This window comes from Anolis carolinensis, chromosome 4 (assembly GCF_035594765.1).
Source record: "Anolis carolinensis isolate JA03-04 chromosome 4, rAnoCar3.1.pri, whole genome shotgun sequence".
Taxonomy (NCBI): Eukaryota; Metazoa; Chordata; class Lepidosauria; order Squamata; family Dactyloidae; genus Anolis; species Anolis carolinensis.
In genome coordinates, this window is record NC_085844.1 from 231,383,734 (window position 1) to 231,400,202 (window position 16,469).

Sequence of the window (16,469 nt, forward strand, 5' to 3'; positions counted from 1 at the left end):
AATGGACTTTGAATTTCAGTCAGTTGTGCTGTTAATTATCTCTGTGCACAAATAAGACCCCTATAAGCCTAGAAACAACTATGAAAAAAACCAACTGTCTGTCCCATGGATGAAAATGGCTAAGGCTGTAACTAGATGTACAGTTTTCTGTCATTTTAAGATCCATGCACACAGTGCAAAATAACTACTCAAAAAGCATGGATAGCATTAGAGATAGGAAACATTATTGGCCAAGTTTTCTCAAGAATTGTGGCAGTTGTAGTGCAAAATGGAAATTTTATTAGCATTGGACAGGATTATGTTGTAATATCGAGAAGGTCATTGCGAAAAGACATGACACCCACAGTATGTTGCCTATAAACATGTAACTAAAATTGTGCATAAAGAAGATTTCACATATTGGGAAATCAGGAACTGCTAAAACTGTCTGCAAGTTGAATAAACAGGTAATGATTTGCATGGAAATGCCTAAGGGGGTCTCTATATTGTTTTGCAGGAATATTAGCAAGCATGACCTCTCCCTTTCCCATAAAACCTGTTGCACCTGATTGAGGGCCAATTCTTAATTATTATTTTTGCATAAACTGTCCTGATCCCCAGCAGGAGGAAAAAAACCTGTAAGAATTCAGCTTTCTGATTTGATACCACTTTAGCTGGAAACTGCCTTGAGATTTTGCATTGCTTGTTCTGAATGACCTTAAATGGAAGGTAGGACCAGAGTTCAGAAAGTTCATTTTTTTAAAAAAGCTATATACATTTTCACATTCTTAAATTTGAGTTACTAGCTATTTTCCAAGGAACTGAAAGAGGTTTGTGATTACCATAATTACAATTTCAAAGGAATTCCCATTAATTAACAACAATGTTTGGTTACTTTTAGAAATCAGATGCTGTTAGCCTATGATGCAAAACATGTTTTCTTCCTGTCCAACACAGTGTTACTTCAATGCTACAGACATTATTATTATTATTATTATTATTATTATTATTATTATTATTATTATTATTAATAATAATACCCTGCTTTTCTCCCTCATGGGACCCAAAGCAGCTTACATCTTAAAAATCAAACAAACAACAGACCAAATACATAATATACAACTTAAGTCAATTCTTCTCCTGACCCTTTTTTTTTGTTTTCTAAATGGTATTTAAATGCTTTAATTACCACAATTATAGAAATTTGGAGAATAAAGGGAAATGTAATTGGGGAGGGGGGGGCAAAATTACTATTTGGGTGGGAAAACCCTTATTTTGTCCTCCTAGCTTACATCCCCAACTTAGATCAGAAAAGGAATTACATTATCTTTCATTAAATTGTATTGTAGCAGAATTCAGTTATATATGAGTTACTGGGGAAAATGCTTAATTACAAAGTTATAGATTTCTTTTCCTCCCCATTCATGGGAATTTCACAGCATTTATTTGAAATATGCCATCTAGGGTCCCTCTCGCTCTCCCCCCTCTCTTTCTCCCTCTCTTTCACAAACACACTGGACAGTAAAACAATAAACATCAGAAATTCCACTTCCAAAATGCTGAACACAAAAACTGATTACAATCAAAGTGGGAGGATGGGTGTCATTGTATTCATTTCCTGCTTGTGGACTTCCTCTGGGCAATTGGTTGGCCATGGTGTGAACATCACGTTTGATTAGATAAGCCTTCAGTCTGATCCAGCATGGCTCTTTTTATGTTCTTAATACCATCTGCATGACCGTAAAGAAGGAACACAGCTCAAGAGAGGGCCATGGAAAATAAAGGAAACTTGGCAGCTCTCTTGTAGGCCTGACGTGATAGGGCTTGACAGAATCCAATCCTTTCCAGAGATGAGAGAAAATGGCAGCTGGAGAGAGAGTGTCCCTGGCTATAGGGTGGTGAAATCAGTTCAGGGTCTCATCTGAATTGTACAGGAGCTATCCAAGGTGCTGAACCCTATCCTCAAAATGGGTTCAGTACCTTTGAAGTTCAGAATGAACCTCAAAGCAAGTTTGCCCCTCCTCGGGCATTAAAACTCCCAGCCACCATTGCTAGATAAAAGCTCTTCATATGCTTGTCCACAATTGTAATGGGATTGGGATTGGAAAGGGGAGCAGTTCCTTTGGCTTTGGACCAGAATAACTTGCAAGCTGGGGCTCTGGAATAAAAAGAGTGGATTGCACTTGCCAGGCAGGCAGTATCCTGTGATGATTATGATCACACATGCATGAAATCTTAGTGTGCAGTGATCAAGTTCTAGTGAGATCCCTGTACATGAAAAAGGCTGTTCAATTATTAAGTAATCAGTATTTCATCACCTAGAAATCACTGACAGAGATAACACGTGAGTTACTGGTATCTAATGTTTTTAAGTTGCAAGAGTGTAGATTTTCATGAAATAAACGAAATAATTATTAATAGAAAGAGCAGTTCAGCAATGAAACCAATTGTTCTAAATTCTTCTGGAACAGCCCAGAAAACCCCACAGCAACCCAATGAAACCAATTGCTTAAAGAGTTGCTGCGGTCTCCTCTGGATGTTTTCAGAAAGAGATTGGATAGCTACTTGCTGAAAGTCCAGCACAGTTAAAGGAGTTCGACATGATGTCCTTTGAGGCCCCTTACAACTACATGAACCTATCAGATAACTTTATTTTTTTTACCCTATCCTCCATCTCCCCGAAGGGACTCGGGGCGGCTTACATCAGGGTGAACCCAGTCAAATAGTTACAATAAACACAATGAAATTAATAGACAATAGCATAAAACAGAATAAAACAACAGCATTATAACAAAATATAAGAGCAATCATTGAACCAACCAATAAACATGAAATAACAATCAGTTCCTGGACACGGGTGGATGGACTGGTGCAAATCAGTTTTGAGGATAGGGATGATGGATGAATTAGGGATGGAGGGCAATGTAAAATGGAGCATAATATCTTTAGGAAGAGAACAGTAGTAAAGCGTGAGGATGAGATTTTATGTCCTACTTGGGGCCAAGTTATCTGGGGGATTGTCTAATCAAAAGCACAGCAGAACATCCATGTTTTTAGATCTTTACAGAAGATGGACAAAGTGGGTGCGAGCCTAATCTTCCTGGGAAGGGAGTTCCAGAGCCGGGGGGGCCACCGCTGAGAAGGCCCTCTCTCTCGCCCCCCACCAACTGCGTCTGTGACGGGGATGGGAGTGAGAGAAGAGCCTCCTCAAAAGATCTTCGAGATTGTGAAGATTCATAAGGGAAGATGCAGTTGTGAAGATAAGCAGGTCCCAAACCCCTTTTCATGTTTAGAATGGCCATTTGGAGAAATAAAGAAATTCTGGAAATGAAGTGCTGGATAAATAAGATCCTAGAAATAATGAACATGGACAAATTGGCGTATCTGCTAGTGAACAGTCAAGGTTGTCCAAGACAGGAAATGGACTGGGAAATGATTAAAAATTATTCAAAAGAGGAAAAAAATTAGGATCTTAATTTGAAATCTAAGAATACTAGATTAAGTACTAAACCTCACAACAGGAGAATAGGAATGATCTGGGATACCAGGATAAATTTGAGAACTTATGAAAAAAAGGAAAAAAAAGGAAACTTAAGGACATCATGCAATAGTTGGAAGTCTATTTTACATTTTAAGTGTTTTTTTTCTTTTTGCCTTGTTTTTTGTTCATTCTTTGTTTAGTTTTTTTCTTTTTTTCTTTTTTCTCAGTTTTGCAATTTATTTTATTATATGTTTATGTTGAAAATAGATTGGAAAAGCACTAATAATTAAAAAAAAAGAATGGCCATTTCACAGGTTTTGCAGGATGACTGCTGTTATAGTAAGTTTAAATAGAACAGCATCATAGCTATTCATGCCGAAGTCTCTCTGTCCTTTGTCAACATCTCTTCTATTACTATTGGCTGGTATGAAGTTGCATCTTCTTAAGTGGATGGGAATTACATGTGTGGGAATGTATCATGTCTGTATCCAGTAGAGGACTGTGGTTGCATAACTATTTAGCACAGCCAGCAAAGTGACCAGTGCACAATGGGGACAATGCAAACGACATTGGTACATGATACTCCTATTGATGTGCTCTAGTTTCACAATAGCTTTCTTAGTGGCAATATCATTCAGTTGACTCTCTGAGAAGACCCCCTCCCTTCCCGCCCGGCGAGCCATGTATTTTGGCCCAGCTGTATCTGTGTAGGATACCATTGGTGTCTTTCAATGATCAATACTGGTACACAATGTCTTGATCACAGAGCACAACAAAGACATGCAGCTGTGGCATTAGGGCATAGGCAACAGGAGGAGGGAGAGCAGAAAGGCACCTGTCCAACAAGTAAGGGGACAGCTGTTACTACCACAGGTAGCCTATTTGGGCAAACATACTTCCAGCATGAGGATATCCAATCTGAAGGAGTTTGAGTTACATAATCATTTGAGTCTAATGCACCGCTAGAAAATTCACCCACATGAGCCTTAGTGAATTGAATGAAAAATATGTAGGAGAACTCCTCGATGAACAATACCCAAGAGATTTTTAAAGGAAACATTTGCATTATTTACTGCTTTAAATTCCCATAAGGCCTTTAAAAAAGGTGTTCAGAGAAAGATGGGATTATTCATATAGCTCTTTTCTCCAGTTCCTTTTATTGCCTGTAAACATCAAAATCTACTAAAGACTATTAAACACTGAGTCATGATATCCTTTATGCGTCGTATTCAGCAGCGCATATTATAGACAGCAGTGATAAGAATGTTTCCTGTCACACTCCTGGACGTTAAAAAAGTCCTGTATTAAATATTCATTAGTATTAATGCATAAATTGGCACTGACAATATTACAGGGGTGATTTTTTACCTTCAGAACTCTAATATTTATGGGACAAATACCTGCAGTTTCATTTATTCACTTCTGACAAAATATGGTCTCTATAGGCATTTCCGAGATCTTCCAGCACAACTCTGGTATTCTTTGGCCAGGGGTCCTTCACTTCAATAGGGTATCACTATAATCCATATCCATATGAAGTCTGAGGATATAGAGCCACAGATAGGGGAGTTGTTCTGTATTAAGCAATGTAAACTGGAACAAATGGCCAGTCTCCATTTGAAACAACAACTAGTCTGGCTGCAGCTTGGAGAAATGTTCTTACTTTGAGTGAAACCTACTGATTTTGTGAGTCAGCAGATAGCAGATGACAGAGAAATATGACTGTCCTTATAAAAGCAAAATTGAAGATTAGATTTTGAACTGAGGTCAGTTAGAGATGTTTACCTTTTTGATCCATGAGAAGAAAAAAAAGATAGGATTGTATTTTGTATACGCTCCTGAGCCCCTCCCCAAACTTGATGGAAATGTTGTTCATTGATCTCTGATCACCAGCAGAAATTAGTAGCAATTATTTAACTATTTTGCTTTCATGATTGCTATTTAGTTATGATTCTGACAATATTGCCATGACTGTAACTCTCTCCCCTCTTATGAAACATCAGCTCCATGGGGAGAAGGTGATGCATTCTGCTGGGGGTCAGAGCATGGGTGAACGGCATTTCCGTCAAGCTTGGAGATGGGGTCAGGCCAGGAGAGGTTACTTAGTTAAGTAGAGTTAATCTTTGTAGCTGATAGAGAATGCAAGCCAATAGCCACAGGTAGGCAGGAAGCTTTTCAGCACCAACTGATACATCACAAAAGTGTGTATGTTTTCTTGAAATCTTCATATTGATAAGAGAGTGGTATAGCTTTTTTCATACATTTTTCATACATAAACCTCTGTGTTTGAATATTCATGTCATCCTTGAAGGATTTCCTTGCCTTTGGGGGGTTGGAGTTGACAGGAGGAAAGGGGAGGTACAGCAGACTCTCAAGCAACCAGAACTCTCAAGCAACCGGGGAAAAATAAAAGAAATAATACTGCATTCACAAAGCTGTTTTTATGTACAATGAAATTGTGTCACATTAAGTTAGGATTGTTTTTATTTGCTTTTAATTACTGTATTTCAATATTAATGTCAAGTCAATACAGAGTTTATGGTATAGTATGGGCTATAGTGTTTATTATGCCTGTTTTAATAGTAAGTCTCAAGCAACTAGAAACTACATTTATCCAGCACTTACCAATCCCTATGGGTGCCAATTAACTGAGAATCTACTGTACTTTTGAACAAGTGAGAAACATAATCAGAAACTGAAGTGGTATAGTCATTTCAGCAGGTTATGTCATTTTGTCAGTTGGTTGAATGGGCCCCTTAAAAAAAAGCTGTATGTGTGAGAAACCTTGATTGTAATGTACCATCTTGTTCTCAATGAATTTCTTTTATAGAGAAAATCCAAGAAGCAAATAAACAGTTGTGGGTGGTAGCCATATGGAGTACAGATTTGCACATCAATTTTCTCACTATAACCACACAATGGCTAATTCTGTACAAATTATATAATATAAAATTAACTTTCTATGTGTCTATGTGATTTGTTTTCTTGAGTACAATGTTTCTTTAAAGTGCACTTGTGGTAACTGGACACTTGTGTATAGAAACATGAGAAGGTGCCCTTACTATTTTGTCAGACTATCGAACCATTAGCAGTTGTGCACATATACTGCTTGTGTCATCAGGAACTGGTTAGCTACTGTATATAAAGGATGCGGGACTAGACAGGTCAGTGGTCTCATACTGTTGTCTTATATTCTAGAGAAATATCATCTACTTTAACTTGCAATGGTTTTCTGGCATATCAAGCAAAGGATTTACTAGCATTTGCAACTGGATCCTGCTAATTGCAAAGGTTGTGAATTGGACACAGGGATTTGGTGAAATGATGCAAAGTATGTACTCTACCACTGAGGCAGGGTCACTCTCAGTGAAATCTGTGACCACTGAGTGGATTAGCATCCTTGCTTTGATCACTGCTGCCACAGCCATTCATTTGCCTTTTCTTTTGGATCCAAATCCACATCACTGTTGAGGGAAATCTCAGAATGAGTAGTAATTACTGCTTCTTCTACATCATCTTGTTGCAGTTAACTTGCTTGGAGAGGCTAGGAGTTTAGAGAGTAACAGTAAGCAGAAAGGGTATTAGGGTTGGGGGAATTTTAGAAATGAGAATTAGTGTGATGTAGTAGCATAAGTGTTGGAGTAGGACACCAGAAAACTAGGGTTCAAATTCCCACTCAGACATGGAAATCCAATGGGTGACCTTGCACAGGTAATGCTCTCAACTTCACTCTGAAAAAAATCTTTGCAAGAAAACCCCACGATAAGTTCACTTTAGAGTCATCATAAGTTGTAAAAAACTTGAAGGCACACAAGAATAAGTTTTCAATATACTGTAATTAGTTTTCTGGGCTACAGCTCATGAAACACTCCTGCTCAGTGCTGGCCATGGGGGATTCTGGGAATTGTAAGTCAGAAAAAAATGACTCTATCGAAAATATATTGTTCTGTGCCTTCAAATACTTTCCAGATGAACCTATCATGGGGTTTTCTTGGAAACATTTTTTTCCCCCTGGGCTGGAGGACCTCTCATAGCTTACATAATGCTACATGGTCTTTTGCCTGAATGTTTTGAAGATACCAGATCCTATCTAATTACAGGAGATAAACAGGGCTGTCCTAGTTAGCTCTTCGAAGGGAGACCTCCTGGTACCACTGGCTATATTTCAAGAATGCAGAACAAACTTTCCCAAGAAAACTATATGTTAACATCACCATAAATGACTTGAAACACATAAGAACAAACTCATTATGTTAATCCCTGATACCAACTTTACCACCGCAGAAAGTGTTTTCATCTCCTGAGATACAGTGCTGTTCACAGAACTGATTTCTACACATTCATTGGATGTACAGTCACAAGCAATGCAGTGCCAGGGATGAGTATACCCATTCTTTGTTATCCAATTGTCAGTGCCACAGGAAACAATTATTTTAGGAAAGTCTTGCCTTTTTAGGTTTGCCAAGTTTTCAGAAACGTATTTTCGTTTTTTTTCCTGCACACCTAAGCAGTCTTTTCCACAAAGACATTGATTCATGATTTTAATAAGCCATTTAAAAATGTTCATCCTCCATTAAATGAACAATATACTCCCAATGTGACTCACTGACTGAAAATCTGGAGACTGCTCTTCAAACAATAAAATGACTAGTGGTCGTACAAAAGGGAGCAACTGTAACTCAGGTGACTGCTTTAAAGTATGTGTCATCAGATGCATGAAAAAGGACTGTGGAGATTTTACATACCTTCCAAGAAACAATTGGGTAAGTGAATCACTATTCTACGGTGATTTTTTTTAAAAGAATGTATCATTATTATTTCCGATCCTTTAGTTTTTGTTAGTAAACCACAGGCTCTTTTTGATAATGGATTGATAATGGATTTGATAATGCATTTGTGGGCATACTTAGAAATCTCCAGTGATGGTCTAAAACATTGTTAATGCCTGAGCTGAAAAACAAGATGGCATCTTGACTCATCCTTATGTGGCTTAGATTGTTAATGTGGAGCCTGAATCCTGATGATAAGTTGTCCTTCACCATTCATGTGAGTAGGAAGTATGGTGAACAATATGCATAGTCAAGAATGAGAAGTCAGGGTTTCCTGTGAACTGTAGCTTAATTGGGATGCACAAACAAGGATCTATATTAGTGGTAGATTAGTGTAGATTCTCAGATGTTTTGGCCTGCAATTCCCAGAAATTCCAGCCAGTTTACTAGCTGTTAGGATTTCTGGAAGTTGAAGGCCAAAATATCACAGGTTGAGAACCACAGATCTATACAGTAAACATTCTGGAGACTGAGATGAGATACATAAAAAAGTATACAGCCCTCCACATTTACTGGGGTCAGGGGCACACATTTGCTGGGGTTAGGGGCTCAAATAAAAAAAATGCTAAAAACTAAGAAAACATTTCTCCAGGAATGCCTAGATCCTCCAGCAATGTATGGACAACACTCACTGGAAGAATCACACACAGAGGGCCTAGAGTTTCCTAGAATAGCATTTTAATCAAATCCATAAAAGTCAAACCTGCAAATGCAAAGAGCCAACTGTACATTATTTTTATTACCAAGATTCACTCATTGGAACATTTCAATACAGTAAGACCTTGATATCTGCTAAGATTTGGGTCCAGCTCCTCCCCAGTGGATAACAAAATCTGTGGATGCTCAAGTTACATTATATACAACATTATAGGAAAATGATGTCAAAAAACAAGGTTGACTTTGGGAAAAAAACTGAGGAACATTTTCAAGCTGTAGATGGTTGAATCTGGAGATCTGGTGAGCTCACTGTGCTTCTTCTCAACCAAAATATGCCTCAGGGACATTTACAGCCAAAATATACAAATAGTAAAATGAGTAAAATACAGCAGAATGAGATAATTTATAGCTATTACTCTCTCTCAGGCATATTTCAGTTAAGATTAAAACACTGTGTGTCATAAAACAAAAGACATTCCAAATCAATGCCTCACAAAAGGCAAACTAACAGCGACCCAGCTAAAGAGTTTATCTCTCTGTGAAATGTGTTTCTAAGGCATTCCTCAGTAATATAACCCAACTGCAAGCATTGCTGGCTTCTTGAGTTTCTTTTTTCTTTTTTGGTGGGCTGTTGAGTATTTATTTCAGAACCCAACTGTTTTTGAGGTGGGGAGAGAGGAAGGGGAGGCACTCACATTTTATTTTTTAAGGCTAGTTAGACTCTTAAGGAGGAAGTGTGCAAAGTAGAGAAGGCCTGTAAAATTAAGTAGGCTTAATGAATGTCTGAAAGGGCAGGCAATTGACATCAGCACCTTGTCTGTCACTCACTGTAGGAAGTGGGAGATGTGTTAAGAACAACATAGTGTTTCCTCTTTTCCTTTCCTAACCTCAGAGCAAGTGCAGGGAAACCAACCCAAGGCCAAGTCGATTACTGACATCTTAAGGCTGAGGTGAGAACTGGAAAAAGGGGTGCGATTTAAGACTCACACATCACAGTATACCTATAGACCCCTAGCACACAGTATACACCACACTGTGTGCCATGTACCCAGAATATACGGCATTGGAAAGAAAACATAAAATAATTCCAACAAAAAGCTATCTATTATCAGACTTATACATATGAATTAGTTATTTATACATTCGTTTAGTAGCAAAAGGAAAATCAAGGACTGTGCTTGTAACAAATTAAAGTGCATGCTCATTTAAAATTATTAGTCTCATAAAATGTACAGGAATGGGTTTTTAAAATCAGCAGTTCATTAAAGTTTTTCATTACCTTACAATAAAAAGGAAGCGATAAAATTTGCAGAATATCCTTGATTTTTTTTGGGGCAGGTCAAGGGAAGAAGCTCAGAATTACTAAATTAATGGATATTGTTATATTGCTTCCAGTTTCAGTAGATTCTCGAACTTGGCAATAACTAGTTACCAGACAGTAGTTACGTGTAATTAATCCTTCAAACCCCCTCCCCTAAAAGGTTTGTTTTCAGGTCAAGAACATGGTGGCCATAGGAAAATGTATGTATGTATCTATTTATGGATTTAGAGCACCTACTCCAGTAAAAAAAAAAAATGGCCTAGGAGCAAACACTTCGAATTGCTTCTACCTGATTCTGTGAGAATAGGTTGTGAAGGACAGGAATCCAGAATGGGAATGGAAGACATACTAGGATCCTATTACTAGGGTCCTTTCCACACAGCTGAATAAAATCCCACATTATCTGCTTTGAACTGGATTATATGGCAGTGTGGACTCAGTTCAAAGCAGATATTGTGGATTATCTGCTTTGATATTCTGGGTTATGTGGCTGTGTGGAAGGGCCCTTATTTCTGTTGATGGACATCTGCATCAGGGGATGACCAACATGTTGCTGTGCCCTCTGTTAAATAGCTGCCAGGCCAATTAGTGCTCTAGTGCAATGGGGGCACATCCCTCCACAGAAATTCATTGTAAAACAAGTAGTTCAGGATACAGACATCTTGTTTATCAGGCACATCCTTCTCCTGGAAGTGTAATTCAAACAAACAAACAAACCCAAAAAAACAGACCATCTGCTCCCTGCTTTAAATGGGAATTTAAAGGGAAATAGTTGGTGGCACACTGACAAATCCAGCAGTGTGATGGCTGTTGGGCATGGTGGGCTATGGTCCCGACTTCACTGAATCCCATGATTTAATGTGACATTTAAACATAGGTTAAATGTTGAATAGTACCATCTTGAAAAGCCTGTTTTAATGGACACTGAAATGAAACCTTTGTAGAGAGATACTGCTTAATCATTTTAGCTGTTAGAAATGATTCATTCTTAGCTTTTTAAAGTAGGCTTACTCAATATGCATTACTGATTTTTCAAGATGTAAGCATTTTAATTTGACTACAAGCAAGAAAAGGAGAGTTTGTTGAGGTCTACAAGCTGTTCCCTTGTTTTACCTCATTTTCTCTCCTATTTGCCCTGATCATCAGTCTGCCAAGCCCTCAGGATTTACATATGAATATAAAAGCGAACTGTCTGCCAAATGGCCATAGAGACTATTAGCAAGGAAAGATAATCAATGAGGAAATTGTTCCCTGCAGAGCACTTTTCATGCAAAGTCATCACCAGTAAGCAATTTTACTGCTAGTTTATTCATATATGTCATGACCATCACACTCCAATTAAAGCCAACATTGTTCCACCATCTATTTGGATTTCCAACAAGAACAGAAAAGGCATAACATAAATGTTCATGCAATGGAAGTGGCTCAACTATATCCAGGAGTCCAAATATATAATTTCAGTAAATAAAATCAGATTGCTTACCTGTATTAGGATGTTAGGCTTCTACTATATAACTACATTCATAATTTTTGAAAAAACACCTGTTTGATTTACACTGTCTCAGTCCAGAGACTGCACCACCGTAAGTAACACACTAAATTGCAGTCTCTGGTTCTTAATACAGGCAGTCCTCGAGTTACAAACATCCGACTTACAAACAACTTATAGCGAAGAACGAAGGTGAGACAACAGGAAGTGAGAGAAATGTACCTTCAAGGAGGTAAATTAACTCCTGAAAGAGTTATCATAGGGAAAAATGTGTCTCCACTGAGGCTTTATCTCCAATCCTTGTTTCCACAACAAGCTAATTTTTTCAAAATCCAGTTATCAAAGAGATAGAAAGTGAGGTGAAATCTTCTGAACAGGGGCACAAACAGCCAGACAAACACCACAGGGGTGTTAACCCTTCCCTATGCTATCCAAAGCTTAAAAAGATATATATTTTTCTTGAGTTACACTTTAAAATATACCTGTTCCAGCTTACATACAAATTCAATTTAAGAAAACAAACCTACAAAACCTATCTTGTTCATAACTTGGGGACTGCCTATATAAGAAAATTAGTTTGGAAATGTGCAGTCTCTTCATTCCTATTCAGAAGTCAACTCGAGTTATCTGGTATTGAGTGCTATGCAACATTTACCATAGCCTCTCCTGGACTGGTGGTGAGAAAACCATGCCTAAATATCTGCTGTATTTTAATGCCTGTCAAATGAAGATTGTTGAAATGCAGATCTCAATGTGCACACCAACTGGTATAAGGATATAGTGCCTTCCAAATAGTCTGGACCCAAGCAGTGTAGGCTTTAAAGGCCAAACCCAGCATTTTGAATGCTACCTGGAAATGGATGGATAGCTAATGAAGCAGCTTCAACAGGGGAGTCGTATAATCCCTAGTCAACATCCTGGCCTTGGTATTTTGGACCTGTAGAAGTTTCCAAGGAGCATGTTACAATATTTTAAATGGGATATTATCAAGGCATGTGTCACTGTAGTCAGATCAGATTTCTCAAGCAATAGATGCAACTGGTACACTAGTTGAAAATGCATCCTTGGCCACAGCCAGACCTGAGCATCAAGGTTTAGCTTTGAGTCCAGTACATCCAAACTGTGGAAATGAGACTTCAAGGAGAGTGTGACCCTATCCAGCACAGGCTGAATCCCTATTCTCTGATCTGTTTTCAGACTTGCCAGCAGTACCCCTGTCTTGTCTGGAATAAGCTTCAATTTGTTCACCCTCATTCAGTCCATTACTGGAAGCAGATACTGGATCAGTACAGGAATCTGATGCAAAGGAGAATGAAAGTTGTGCGTCATCAACGTAGTTTTGCAAAGCTGTATGACCTCTCCAAGTGGTTTCATTTCATTGCAATTAATTTTGTTAGACTTGTCCCAGTTTGCAAATGTCACTTTAAATTCCATTACTGACTTTGGGAATATTAGCTATCTTCCCTAATTTGATGCCACCTGTGTCTTAACTTTCATTGGGTATGATATGATCAGAGACTGACTCTGATTTGTACACACAGGCATTAGAAATGGATACTATTGTGTGAAGTTTGAGAGTAACAAGTAGCAAGTAACGTAATTGCCTATTACCTGTTACTTTTTCATGTATTCTTTCAGCAACAAAGATGTAACAAAGTCACAAATGAAACGTGGAAACATTTGAGTTTTGTTTTATGTAATAGTAATGCTTTCTAGTTACTGTACTGTCAAGAGTACAGTAGAGTCTCACTTATCCAAGCTAAACCGGCCGGCAGAAGCTTGGATAAGCGAATATCTTGGATAATAAGGAGGGATTAAGGAAAAGCCTATTAAACATCAAATTAGGTTATGATTTTACAAATTAAGCACCAAAACATAATGATATACAACAAATTTGACAGAAAAAGTAGTTCAATGCGCAGTAACGTTATGTTGTAATTACTGTATTTACGAATTCAGCACCAAAATATCACGATATATTGAAAACATTGACTCCAAAAATGGCTTGGATAATCCAGAAGCTTGGATAAGCGAGGCTTGGATAAGTGAGACTCTACTGTATTAGCAAAAGCTTCCTGAGCAGTTTTCATATTTTATGTCTTTCTCTTAGCACCCTATAAAGTTACAATAACAAAAAAGGAATTAGCAATTTAATGAATGGAAAAGTAACTAAAGCTAACAGCAATTAATTACTTAAGCATGGAGACAGTTACATAGCAAATAGTAGCTTTACAAGCTCTGCTGTTGCATTGCTTTTGGACAAAATCACTTCTATGGAACCAGACCTTCTGAAAGAGATTACCATGAAAGTGAGCATACTTATTCTCTTTTCTTAACATAAATAGGCCAAGATGCTCTCTGAAACTATTCTTTCTTTAAGGAATTCTAGATATGTTCTGATGAATAAATTAATTAGGCAGCATAACTGGTCAAATTATCTGTATGTGAAATTATATGTACACAAACACTTTCTCCCCTTCATTTTTATGCTGGTTTTTAGGCTGTATTATTTTAAAGCGTGTATCTGCACTGTAGTATGAATGTAGTTTGACCTTGCTTTAATTGCCATGGCTAAATCCTATGGAATCACCAAACTATGTAGTTTGGTGAGGTACCAACACAACACTATTTTGCAGACAAAGCTATAAACCTTGCAAAGTTACAACTCCCATGATTCTATAGCAGTGAGCTTGATTTATAAACTTAAGAGGGCTAAGTATAAAGTTTAAAAACATTTTAATAGTTTTTATATGGTTTTGATATCATAAATTGTTATTAATTTTTAAAGCTTCTATTTTAATGTCTTGGCATATTTTTATTAGCATTGTTTTCTATTTGTTAGCCACCTTGAGTCTTATTGGGAGAAAGGCAGGATAAAAATAAGGGAAATAATAACCTTTGAGTAGAAGGGCTTCCAATAGTAAGAAAAGACATCCACACTATAAATCCCTAGCAGTATTTTCTTCAGTTTAGAGAGCAACTATAAACCTTCCCCCATCATCAGTGCCTTGAGGCATAGCACAACATTGTGGTGCAGAAAGAAGTGCTTGAATATCGCCTTGTTCTTTTGCACCCAGGTTATCTTTCCTGTTTATCTGATAGAGCTACACACAAGCCCAGTGTGTATGGGCTAGCCATCACAATGATATAAACATACTGGTTTCCTACTATTGAATCAGCTCGATACAGCTTGCTTCGAGAAAAGTGAAAACCAAATAGTGTGGTTAGAAAACCTAATTGTGGCATTAGATTCCTGTGTGGGAGTGCACTAATCTTGCAGAAAGGCACAGGCACATTTGCGGCTCACTCTTCTCCCCCCATAAACACAGATACATCTGGCTGCTTTGTGTCAAATATTTTGTTTTTATAGACTTACGCATACTGTGGGTGGCATTAGGCATCAGGCTACTGTTTTCGTGAGAGATCTTCAACCTGGATTAGAAGCAACATGCTAAAAATAAGATTTCCAGCCCAAGTCAACAAGTTCTCAATTGAATAATCCTGCCCAAGGTTGAGTTTCTTGGTCATACTAAGGGTGCATCTACATTGCAGAATTAATGTAGTTTGACACCACTTTAACTGCCATGGAATCTTTTACAATGTCTTTAGACTTCTCCACGAAAGAGTGTTGGTACCTCACCAAATGACAACTCCCATGATTTCATAGCATCAAGCCATAGCAGTAAAGTGTGTCAAACTGCATTCGTTCTAGATCAGGCATGGGCAAACTTCAGTTCTTCAGGTGTTATGGACTTCCAACTGCCACAACTCCTGACAGCTGGAAAACTGGCTAGGATTCCTTGGAGTTTTATTGATTTATAGTGCCAGAAGCGAATTGAGGGTACAGTTATAATGTATTTAAAAATATAAAGTTAAACAGAAGCTGGCCACTTGGAGTACCTGTGGTGCTGTCGTGAAAATGTCTGGGAGCTGAAGTCCAAAACATTTGGAGAGTCGAAGTTTGCCCATGTCTGTTTTAAGTAGTCATAAGAAACTATTAATCCACCCATTCATCTTTTTTTTGATATCTAGCAAGGAAATTGACATAAGGTGTTTGAAACCTTCCTTGATATGTTAGATACATGTGTAGTTCCTAACTTACCTTTACGTTGAAATGCTGCCTTTTTAAATATACAGAAGAGTTCAACATAAACGGGCTGACAGAACATTGGATAAACGAAAATGACGGATAATAGAGTCTCCTACTGTTACCTGTCTGACATTGTGCTAGACACCTAGAATACTAACTGGACTAGAGTGGCCCAGTAGGAAGTGCCCAGATGCGGAAGAGGAACATGGAAATCAGATGGAGGACAGTTCTGCTTCCGGTCCTGCCCTCTTTTCCCCCTTTCCTCCCTCCTCATCTTGCCTTTTTTCACATATTGGGAAGAGAGTTGGGGAGTGCTCCTTTAATTGAAGGGGAAATGCTAGAGGAAAAGGGGGGGCGCATCAGATAAGACAGAATGTCGGATAAGCGAGACTCTACTGTATATGTGTATGTACCTATGCCACTAGCATTTCTGTTTTATACCATTTCCAAAAAGCTGCCCTGGCAACTACTTAAGGAAGCAAAATCTTGTAACTGAATCACTGAGTACAAGTGGGCTGGTACACTTTTGTTTAGGAAGAAGTTTGTTTTTTTAAAAAAATTAACACCTGCACATAAAACTGGAGTCCTCAAACTTTTTAAACAGAGAGTCAGTTCATGGTTCC